Source organism: Pseudophryne corroboree (assembly GCF_028390025.1).
Source record: "Pseudophryne corroboree isolate aPseCor3 chromosome 7 unlocalized genomic scaffold, aPseCor3.hap2 SUPER_7_unloc_2, whole genome shotgun sequence".
In the NCBI taxonomy this organism is placed as follows: Eukaryota; Metazoa; Chordata; class Amphibia; order Anura; family Myobatrachidae; genus Pseudophryne; species Pseudophryne corroboree.
The window spans coordinates 642,467-652,944 of NW_026967611.1; the positions used below are offsets into that span (position 1 = coordinate 642,467).

Here is a 10,478-nt window from a genome sequence, read left to right on the forward strand (position 1 = left end):
TACAATCTTATTGAGGTCTTCTCCAAAGAGAGTGTCTCCCTTGAAAGGAAGCACCTCCAGGGTTTTCTTGGAATCCATATCCACCGACCAGGATCTCAACCAGCTGTATAAAGTATTACCTTGGAACTGGCTCTCCACTCCCCATTATCTGGTTATCATGGCTTCCTCTGCCAGTGTCCAGACTCGCTTGCTGAAGCTCGGCCACTTCTTCCTAGCAGCAGGCTCCTTGATCACTGGGCAGCAGAGGTGCTTTGGAGCCGGAAGGGGGCGGAGCAATCAGGCAGGCAGTTGCAGTGCTGCCCAGCTATCTGTGGTGTGAGAAGAAGCAGGGGCACCCCACCGCTGGCAGTGCTGCAGCTAGCGGTGGTGGCAGCGGCGAGGCTGCTGGGCTGGGTCTTGAAAAAGGTGGAAAGAAGGGTGTTACGGCATGGAATGTACAAACTGCGAGACCCTGCTGGTAGCGCCTTTGTCTATTTAGTAGGAAGGGCACGTAACAGCCGGAGGGCAATGGAGGAAGCCCCTTTAGGGCTGGAGCCCGGCGGCAACTGACTCCGTTGTCTCTGGCAGTTCCGCCCCTGGACTAGAGGAATGGTCAAGAACATGGCAACATTTAATGCCAAAAAATGCAAAATCATACACGTCTCAAAAATACAAAGGCTAACTATAATATTAAGGGCATTATAATGGCAAGAGGAAAGCTATCTAAGTATTACTATTTCAGGTGAGCAATGTAACAAAGCAATAGGAAAGGCAAGTCAGATGCTTGTTTGCATAGGTAATGAACCAGTAGCAGAAAAAAGTAATACAGGTTGAGTATCCCATATCCAAATATTCCGAAATACGGAATATTCCGAAATACGGACTTTTTTGAGTGAGACTGAGATAGTGAAACCTTTATTTTTTGATGGCTCAGTGTACACAAACTTTGTTTAATACTCAAAGTTATTAAAAATATTGTATTAAATGAACTTCAGACTGTGTGTATAAGGTGTATATGACACATAAATGAATTCTGTGAATGTACACACACTTTGTTTAATGCACAAAGTTATAAAAAATATTGGCTAAAATGACCTTCAGGCTGTGTGTATATGGTATATATGAAACATAAATGCATTCTGTGCTTAGATTTAGGTCCCATCACCATAATATCTCGTTATGGTATGCAATTATTCCAAAATACAGAAAAATCCGATATCCAAAATTCCTCTGGTCCCAAGCATTTTGGATAAGGGATACTCAACCTGTAATGCCACTGTATAGGTCCTTGGTACAGCCACATTTAGAATCCTGTGTTCAGTTCCAGAAGCCATATCTCAAGCGCCTTGAGTCCTGTTGGAGAAAGAGCACTATATAAATAAATAGTATCAAAATTTGTTTCACGGCACCCCTAGGCCAAAGTTTTTTTTATTGAGAAATTCAGAAAAAAATATAAAATTAAGTAAATTGTGTTTATAGCATGTCATCCTCAGGTTCAGTTATGTTGTGAGGGAATGGTTTTGCCAATTTAATAAAGTATAAATAATTTTAATTGGTCCTGGACCACCAAACTATGCTACCAGTGCAAGAACCCCAGTTTGGAAACTACTGCCATAAAATAAACCTTTTTTGTTTTTTTTAAACTACATGTAATACACCTTAGATCTCAGTTCCTAAAAGGTTTTAAACCCTTGCATACAGTAAACTACACATATTTAAAAATCCTACACCGGGCACAAGTGCTCACGGGCCAATTTCATGGCTGTCTCGGATAGGAGGGCATTGTGGATTCACCAAGGGAATGCTGATGCTGACTCCAAGAAGCCTCTTCAAGATCGCAGGAGCAGAGTCCTCTGCTTCTGCCAAATCCACTGCATGACGCTGGGGCTCTCTTGCAGGAGCCCACACCAGTGGGGGGCACCAGGGGCGGAACTACTGGCAGGGCAGGCAGTGCATTGCACTGGGGCCCCGCCGCACTCAAGGGCCCCACAGCCGCCGGCATTACAATGAGTCACAATGACTCATTGTATCATGCCGCAGCCGCACACCAGCGCTCCCGTCGGGTCTGCGTCCTGCGACTCCCGCCGCCCGCCCGTCGTAACGAACAGATCAGGCCAGGGCACTACGGGCAGCAGCCGCAGCACCAGACACGCTCCCGCCTCTGTAACACACGAAGAGGGAGGAGGGTCGCTTGGAGATGAGAGGAGCAGCGGCACGGAGGGGGGGGGGAGGAGGAGGAGGGAGGTGAAGGAAGGAGCCGCAGCAGCGCTTTGTTACTGGTGGAGGCGCTGCTGCTGCTGCCCCTCTGCTTCACTATAGGCTGTCTTCCGAGAACAGCCTATAGTGAAGCAGAGGGGCAGCAGCAGCAGCGCCTCCACCAATAACACAGCGCTGCTGCGGCTCCCTCCTCTACCTCCCTCCTCCTCCTTCTCTACTGCCCGGGAATCGTCAAGCTGCACGAGGAGCCTGAGCCAGCGGAGAGGGTAAGTATAATTCTTCTTTCTTTCTTTCTTTCTTTCTTTCTTTCTTTCTTTCTTTCTTTCTTTCTTTCTTTCTTTCTTTCTTTCTTTCTTTCTTTCTTTCTTTCTTTCTTTCTTTCTTTCTTTCTTTCTTCTCTTTCTTTCTTGGGACTGCCTGCCGCTATGTGTAAAAAGGGGGAATCTGCCTGCCGCTATGTGTAAAAAGGGGGAATCTGCCTGCCGCTATGTGTAAAAAGGGGGAATCTGCCTGCCGCTATGTGTAAAAAGGGGGAATCTGCCTGCAGCTATGTGTAAAAGGGGGGAATCTGCCTGCAGCTATGTGTTAAAAGGGGGAATCTGCCTGCAGCTATGTGTAAAAAGGGGGACTGCCTGCCGCAATGTGTAAAAAGGGGGAATCTGCCTGCCGCTATGTGTAAAAAGGGGGACTCTGCCTGCAGCTATGTGTAAAAAGGGGGACTGCCTGCCGCAATGTGTAAAAAGGGGGAATCTGCCTGCCGCAATGTGTAAAAAGGGGGAAGCTGCTTGCCGCAATGTGTAAAAAGGGGGAATCTGCTTGCCGCAATGTGTAACAAGGGGGAATCTGCCTGCCGTAATGTGTAACAAGGGGGATGCTGTCTGCCGTAATGTGTAACAAGGGCACGCTGTCTGCCAAAATGTGTAACAAGGGCAAGCTGTCTGCTGTAATGTGTAACAAGGGCAAGCTGTCTGCTGTAATGTGTAACAAGGGCAAGCTGTCTGCTGTAATGTGTAAAAAGTGTACGATGTCTGCCATTATGTGTAACAAGGGCAGGCTGACTGCTGTTATGTGAAAAAAGTGTACGCTGTCTGCCGCTATGTTTAACAAGGGCAGGCTGTCTGCCGTTATGTGTAAAAAGTGTACGCTGTCTGCCGCTATGTTTAACAAGGGCAGGCTGTCTGCCGTTATGTGAAAAAAATGTACGCTGTCTGCCGCTATGTGTAACAAGGGCACGCTGTCTGCCGTTGTGTAAAAAAGGGGGATGCTGTCTGCCGTAATGTGTAAAAAGGGGACGCTGTCTGCTGTAATGTGTAAAAAGAGGACGCTGTCTGCTGTAATGTGTAAAAAGAGGAATCTGTCCGCCGTAAGGTGTAAAAGGGTCTCTACCTGGTGTAGTGGTGCTACTGTGGGGCGTAATTTGAATAATGGAGACTACTGTGCACCGTTTTATGAATTGGTATTATTTTGTGGCCACACCCCTTAACCACGAAGCCACGCCACTATGTTTTTTTGCACGCGCCTACGGCGCGCACTGCCCCTGTTTTGCATGCAGGGGTGGGGCTCCAATGCCGTTTCTTGCACACACTGCTAAAATGTCTAGTTACGGCACTGTTGCTAGGTATCCACTTCCCTGAGCAGGCCCCCCTCACCAGATCCTCTCCAGGGGTGAGGGGGTGGACTTGGATGGGATGGGATGGGGGGGGGGCCCAAGCCATTTTGTCGCACATGGGCCCACTGCTCGCTAGTTCCGCCACTGGGGGGGAACGTCTAAAACTCTTCAGTCAGTTCTGGATTCATTCGGACCTCGACTCGTGGGTTTTACAAATAGTGTCCCAAGGGTACAAACTGGGGTTTCAAGAAGTTCCCCCTCACCGATTGTTCAAATCAGCCTTAGTCAGCAGGGAGAAGGTTTTTATTCAAGCCTCTTCGTGGTCCCGAAGCCGGACGGCTCAGTCAGACCAATCTTAAATCTGAAATCCCTTAATTTCTACCTAAAGAAATTAAATTTCAAGATGGAATCTCTCAGGGTAGTGATCTCCAGTCCGGGGGATAAAGGAGATTTCATGGTTTTGGTAGACATAAAGGATGCCTACTTACATGTTCCCATTTAGCCACTGCATCAAGCTACCTGAGGTTTGCAATTCATGATTGTCATTACCAATTTCAGACGTTGCCGTTTGGTCTGTCCACGGCTCCGAGGATTTTCACCAGGGTGATGGCGGAAATGATGGTTCTCCTTCGCAAGCAAGGAGTCACAATTATCCCGTACTTGTATGATCTCCTGATAAAGGCGAGATCCAGGTACCAGTTGGTGCAAAACATCTACTCTCCATGACAGTTCTTTAACAACATGGTTGGCTCCTAAACTTGCCAAAATCGCAGTTGGTCCTAATGACGCGGTTGTTGTTTTTGGTAGTGATACTGGACACAGAAGAGGTTTTCTTCTAGTGGAATGGCTCTGGAGATCCAGAGTCTGGTCAAACAAATTCTGAAACCAGCAAGAGTGTTAATCCATCAATGCAATCGGTTGCTGGGGAAGATGGTTGCGGCCTACGAGGCCATTCAGTTTGGCAGGCTCCATGCCAGAGTGTTCCAGTGGGACCTGTTGGACAAGTGGTCCGGATCCCACCTACACATGCACCGGAGGATAATCCTGTCTTCCAAGACCAGAATCTCACTCCATTGGTGGCTGCACAGTTCTCACCACCTAGAGGGGCGATGGTTTGGGATCCAGGACGGGATCCTAGGGACCACGGATGCAACCCTCCGAGGCTGGGGAGCAGTCACACAGGGGGAAAACATCCAAGGAAGATGGTCAAGTCAGGAAAGTTGTCTCCACATAAATGTTCTGGAGTTAAGGGCCATTTAATAACTGCAGACACAGTACGCACTGGGACGGGTGCCCAGCATCCTCTACGGACTAAGAGAAAAGGATTTACCAGTAGGTATTAAAATCCTATTTTCTCTAAAGTCCTAGAGGATGCTGGGGACTCCGTAAGGACCATGGGGATAGACGGGCTCCGCAGGAGACATGGGCACTTTAAGAAAGACTTTAGTTCTGGGTGTGCACTGGCTCCTCCCTCTATGCCCCTCCTCCAGATCTCAGTTTGATACTGTGCCCAGTGGAGACTGGGTGCTTTTCAGGAGCTCTCCTGAGCTTTCTGACAGAAAGTATTTTGTTAGGTTTTTAATTTTCAGGGAGCACTGCTGGCAACAGACTCCCTCATCGAGGGACTGAGGGGAGAGAAGCAGCCCTACTCTCTGAGTTGCAAGGTCCTGCTTCTTAGGCTACTGGACACCATTAGCTCCAGAGGGATTGGTACGCAGGATCTCACCCTCGCCGTCCGTCCCAGAGCCGCGCCTCCGTCCCCCTCGCAGAGCCGGAAGATAGAAGCCGGGTGAGTATGAGAAGAAAAGAAGACTTCAGAGGCGGCAGAAAAACTTCATGATCTTCACTGAGGTAAAACACAGCACTGCAGCTGTGTGCCTTTGCTCCCATACACCTCACATACTCCGGTCACTGTAAGGGTGCAGGGCGCAGGGGGGGCGCCCTGGGCAGCAATATAAACCTCTTTCGCAAAAATATAACATATATACAGCTGGGCACTGTATATATGTATGAGCCCCCACCAATTTTACAGTTTAAGCGGGACAGAAGCCCGCCTCCGAGGGGGCGGGGCTTCTCCCTCAGCACTCACCAGCGCCATTTTTTCTCCACAGCACCGCTGAGAGGAAGCTCCCCGGACTCTACCCTGCTTATACCACGTTAGACAAGAGGGTTGAAAAGGGGGGGGGGCACATAATTCGCAAATTACATACAGCAGCACTACTGGGCAAACATTAAGTTACTGTTTTATTCCTGGGTTATATAGCGCTGGGGTGTGTGCTGGCATACTCCCTCTCTGTCTCTCCAAGGGGCCTTGTGGGAAAACTGTCTTCAGAAAAAGCATTCCCTGTGTGTGTGGTGTGTCGGTACACGTGTGTCGACATGTCTGAGGAAGAAGGCTATATTAGAGAGGAGCGGGAGCAAATGAATGTGGTGTCTCCGCCGACAGCTGATTGGATGGATATGTGGAATGTTTTAAATGCTAGTGTAAACTCATTGCACAAAAGATTAGACAAGGCAGAAGCTTTGGGACAGTCAGGGTCTCAACCCATGCCTGATCCTATGTTGCAGGGACTGTCAGGGTCTCATAAGCGCCCACTATACCAGTTTGTTGACACAGATACCGACACGGATTCTGACTCCAGTGTCGATTACGATGATGCAAAGTTACAGCCAAAATTGGCAAAATCCATTCGATTTATGATTATGGCAATAAAAGATGTTTTGCACATCACAGAGTAACCCCCTGTCGCTGACAAGAGGGTACATATGTACAAGGGAAAGAAGCCTGAGGTAACCTTTCCCCCCTCACACGAGCTGAACGAGTTATGTGAAAAAGCTTGGAAATCTCCAGATAAAAGACTGCAGATTTCCAAAAGGATTCTTATGGCGTATCCTTTCCCACCAACGGATAGGTTACGATGGGAATCCTCCCGTGGATAACACGCTTATCCAAGAAGGTAGCCCTCCCGTCCCAGGATACGGCTACCCTCAAAGAGTGTGCTGACCGCAAACAGGAGATTACCCTAATGTGAAAACAAGGTGATATCTAATTAGCACACAGGTAAGGAATTAAGAAAATCTTTATTTAAGGGTGAAGATGTTTCTCACAAAATCGTTGCCCTAATGCATCATTGAAATTCAAGCTGGAAAGATGATTTTAATATATCACTTGTACATTTTGTATTGCTCTTCTGGTGACAATGTAGTTTGTTTTTGTCAATTACCATTTTAATAATAGGGTAAAGAAAATTAAGTGGATTTTTTAAAGAAAACAATACTGTCAATATACTATTAAAACAAATTAAAATGGTAAAAGTTATTGTACTTTAAGTAAAAATAAAAGAGCTAAAATATCAATCCCAGTTTTGGATTACTTTAATTAACAAAAAAAAATGCATATAGCAGAGGATAGTTTCAATCTGCCTACCGCTGGGTTATGGGCCCAGCATGCTTCCATTGCTGTACTCTGCTGCACATATAAGTGCAAGAGATCCTGAAGCACTCACTCATCATGGGAAAGTACCAATGTGTTTCTTCGTTGGTTGATGGAAGAAACATCTTACAAAAACTCTCCAGATTATTGACTTTTTAAAGTTTTTCTAGGAAACGTTTTAGATGAATGCTTATTAGCCTTTGTCAGTATGGACTTTTGCAAAGTGTCTCTGTGGCGCAATCAGTTAGTGTGCACGGCTATTAACCAAAAGGTTGGTGGTTCAATCCCACCCAGGGACGTAATTGACCTTGTTATCAGATTTTGGTGATCTTTAAGTAGACAAGTCAAAATTTCAAACCCCCTGTTCTGGTGTAGGGTACCTGGCCTTCTCTGATGTAATCAGAGTTAGATTTGATTCAGTGATTTTATAAAAACAGCTAGGAAGCACAATTTAGCAAGTGGGTTGCAGAGAAAAAGAAATATACTGGCAAAAAAAATCCAATTGAGTGATTAAACAGCTCTTAATTTTCTGGCTTTATTTTTATGCTAACAAATTTGTTCTCTGAAAAGTGTCCACAAAGCCAAGTCTCTGATTAACACCTTTGTAAGGATGGTTTTTAACCTATTACTAAATTAAACTTGCTTCATTGGAAAGGCAGCAAGATGCATCCTCATTTCAATGTCTACTGAAATAATACAGGTTGACACCAGGAAACATTAACGCCACTGCATCCTTGCTGCTTTCTCATGTGGAAGTCTGTTTAATGTGAAAACAAGGTGATATCTAATTAGCACACAGGTAAGGAATTAAGAAAATCTTTATTTAAGGGTGAAAATGTTTCTCACAAAATCGTTGCCCCAATGCATCATTGAAATTCAAGCTGGAAAGATGATTTTAATATATCACTTGTACATTTTGTATTGCTCTTCTGGTGACAATGTAGTTTGTTTTTGTCAATTACCATTTTAATAATAGGGTAAAGAAAATTAAGTGGATTTTTAAAAGAAAACAATGCTTTCAATATACTATTAAAACAAATTAAAATGGTAAAAGTTATTGTACTTTAATGAAAAATAAAAGAGTAAAAATATCAATCCCAGTTTTGGATTACTTTAATTAACAAAAAAAATGCATATAGCAGAGGATATTTTTAATCTGCCTACCTCTGGGTTATGGGCCCAGCATGCTTCCACATGTAAGTGCAAGAGATCCTGAAGCACTCACTCATCATGGGAAAGTACCAATGTGTTTCTTCGTTGGTGGATGGAAGAAACATCTTACAAAAACTCTCCAGATTATTGACTTTTTAAAGTTTTTCTAGGAAACGTTTTAGATGAATGCTTATTAGCCTTTGTCAGTATGTACTTTTGCAAAGTGTCTCTGTGGCGCAATCAGTTAGTGTGTACGGCTATAAACCAAAAGGTTGGTGGTTCAATCCCACCCAGGGACGTAATTGACATTGTTATCAGATTTTGGTGATCTTTAAGTAGACAAGTCAAAATTTCAAACCCCCTCTTATGGTGTAGGGTACCTGGCCTTCTCTGATGTAATCAGAGTTAGATTTGATTCAGTGATTTTATAAAAACAGCTAGGAAGCACAATTTAGCAGTGGGCTGCAGAGAAAAAGAAATATGCTGGCAAAAAAATCCAATTGAGTGATTAAACAGCTCTTAATTTTCTGGCTTTATTTTTATGCTAACAAATTTGTTCTCTGAAAAGTGTCCACAAAGCCAAGTCTCTGATTAACACCTTTGTAGGGATGGTTTTTCACCTATTACTAAATTAAATTTGCTTCATTGGAAAGGCAGCAAGATGCATCCTCATTTCAATGTCTACTGAAAAAATACGGGTTGACACCAGGAAACATTAACGCCACTGCATCCTTGCTGCTTTCTCATGTGGAAGTCTGTTTAATGTGAAAACAAGGTGATATCTAATTAGCACACAGGTAAGGAATTAAGAAAATCTTTATTTAAGGGTGAAGATGTTTCTCACAAAATCGTTGCCCCAATGCATCATTGAAATTCAAGCTGGAAAGATGATTTTAATATATCACTTGTACATTTTGTATTGCTCTTCTGGTGACAATGTAGTTTGTTTTTGTCAATTACCCTTTTAATAATAGGGTAAAGAAAATTAAGTGGATTTTTTAAAGAAAACTATACTGTCAATATACTATTAAAACAAATTAAAATGGTAAAAGTTATTGTACTTTAAGTAAAAATAAAAGAGCAAAAATATCAATCCCAGTTTTGATTACTTAAGTTAACAAAAAAAAATGCATATAGCAAAGGATAGTTTCAATCTGCCTACCTCTGGGTTATGGGCCCAGCATGCTTCCATTGCAGTACTCTGCTGCACATATAAGTGCAAGAGATCCTGAAGCACTCACTCATCATGGGAAAGTACCAATGTGTTTCTTCGTTGGTTGATGGAAGAAACATCTTACAAAAACTCTCCAGATTATTGACTTTTTAAAGTTTTTCTAGGAAACGTTCTAGATGTATGCTTATTAGCCTTTGTCAGTAAGTACTTTTTACAAAGTGTCTCTGTGGCGCAATCGGTTAGTGTGTCTGGCTACTAACCAAAAGGTTGGTGGTTCAATCCCACCCAGGGACGTAATTGACCTTGTTATCAGATTTTGGTGATCTTTAAGTAGACAAGTCAAAATTTCAAACCCCTTGTTATGGTCTAGGGTACCTGGCCTTCTCTGATGTAATCAGAGTTAGATTTGATTCAGTGATTTTATAAAAACAGATAGGAAGCACAATTTAGCAGTGGGTTGCAGAGAAAAAGAAATATGCTGGCAGAAAAATCCAATTGAGTGATTAAACAGCTCTTCATTTTCTGGCTTTATTTTTATGCTAACAAATTTGTTCTCTGAAAAGTGTCCACAAAGCCAAGTCTCTGATTAACACCTTTGTAGGGATGGTTTTTCACCTATTACTAATTTAAACTTGCTTCATTGGAAAGGCAGCAAGATGCATCCTCATTTCAATTTCTACTGAAATAATACAGGTTGACACCAGGAAACATTACCGCCACTGCTTCCTTGCTGCTTTCTCATGTGGAAGTCTGTTTAATGTGAAAACAAGGTGATATCTAATTAGCACACAGGTAAGGAATTAAGAAAATCTTTATTTAAGGGTGAAGATGTTTCTCACAAAATCGTTGCCCCAATGCATCATTGAAATTCAAGCTGGAAAGATGATTTTAATATATCACGTGTACATTTTGTA

General features: G+C 43.7%; 1 non-coding gene across 1 annotated transcript; it reads left to right on the top strand.

Annotated features, from left to right (window-relative positions):
* Positions 1–9,784: 9,784 nt before the first annotated feature.
* On the top strand, positions 9,785–9,858 carry TRNAS-ACU (transfer RNA serine (anticodon ACU)). Its single transcript has one exon. It is a non-coding gene; the product is annotated as a tRNA-Ser (tRNA).
* The last annotated feature ends 620 nt before the right edge of the window (positions 9,859–10,478 follow it).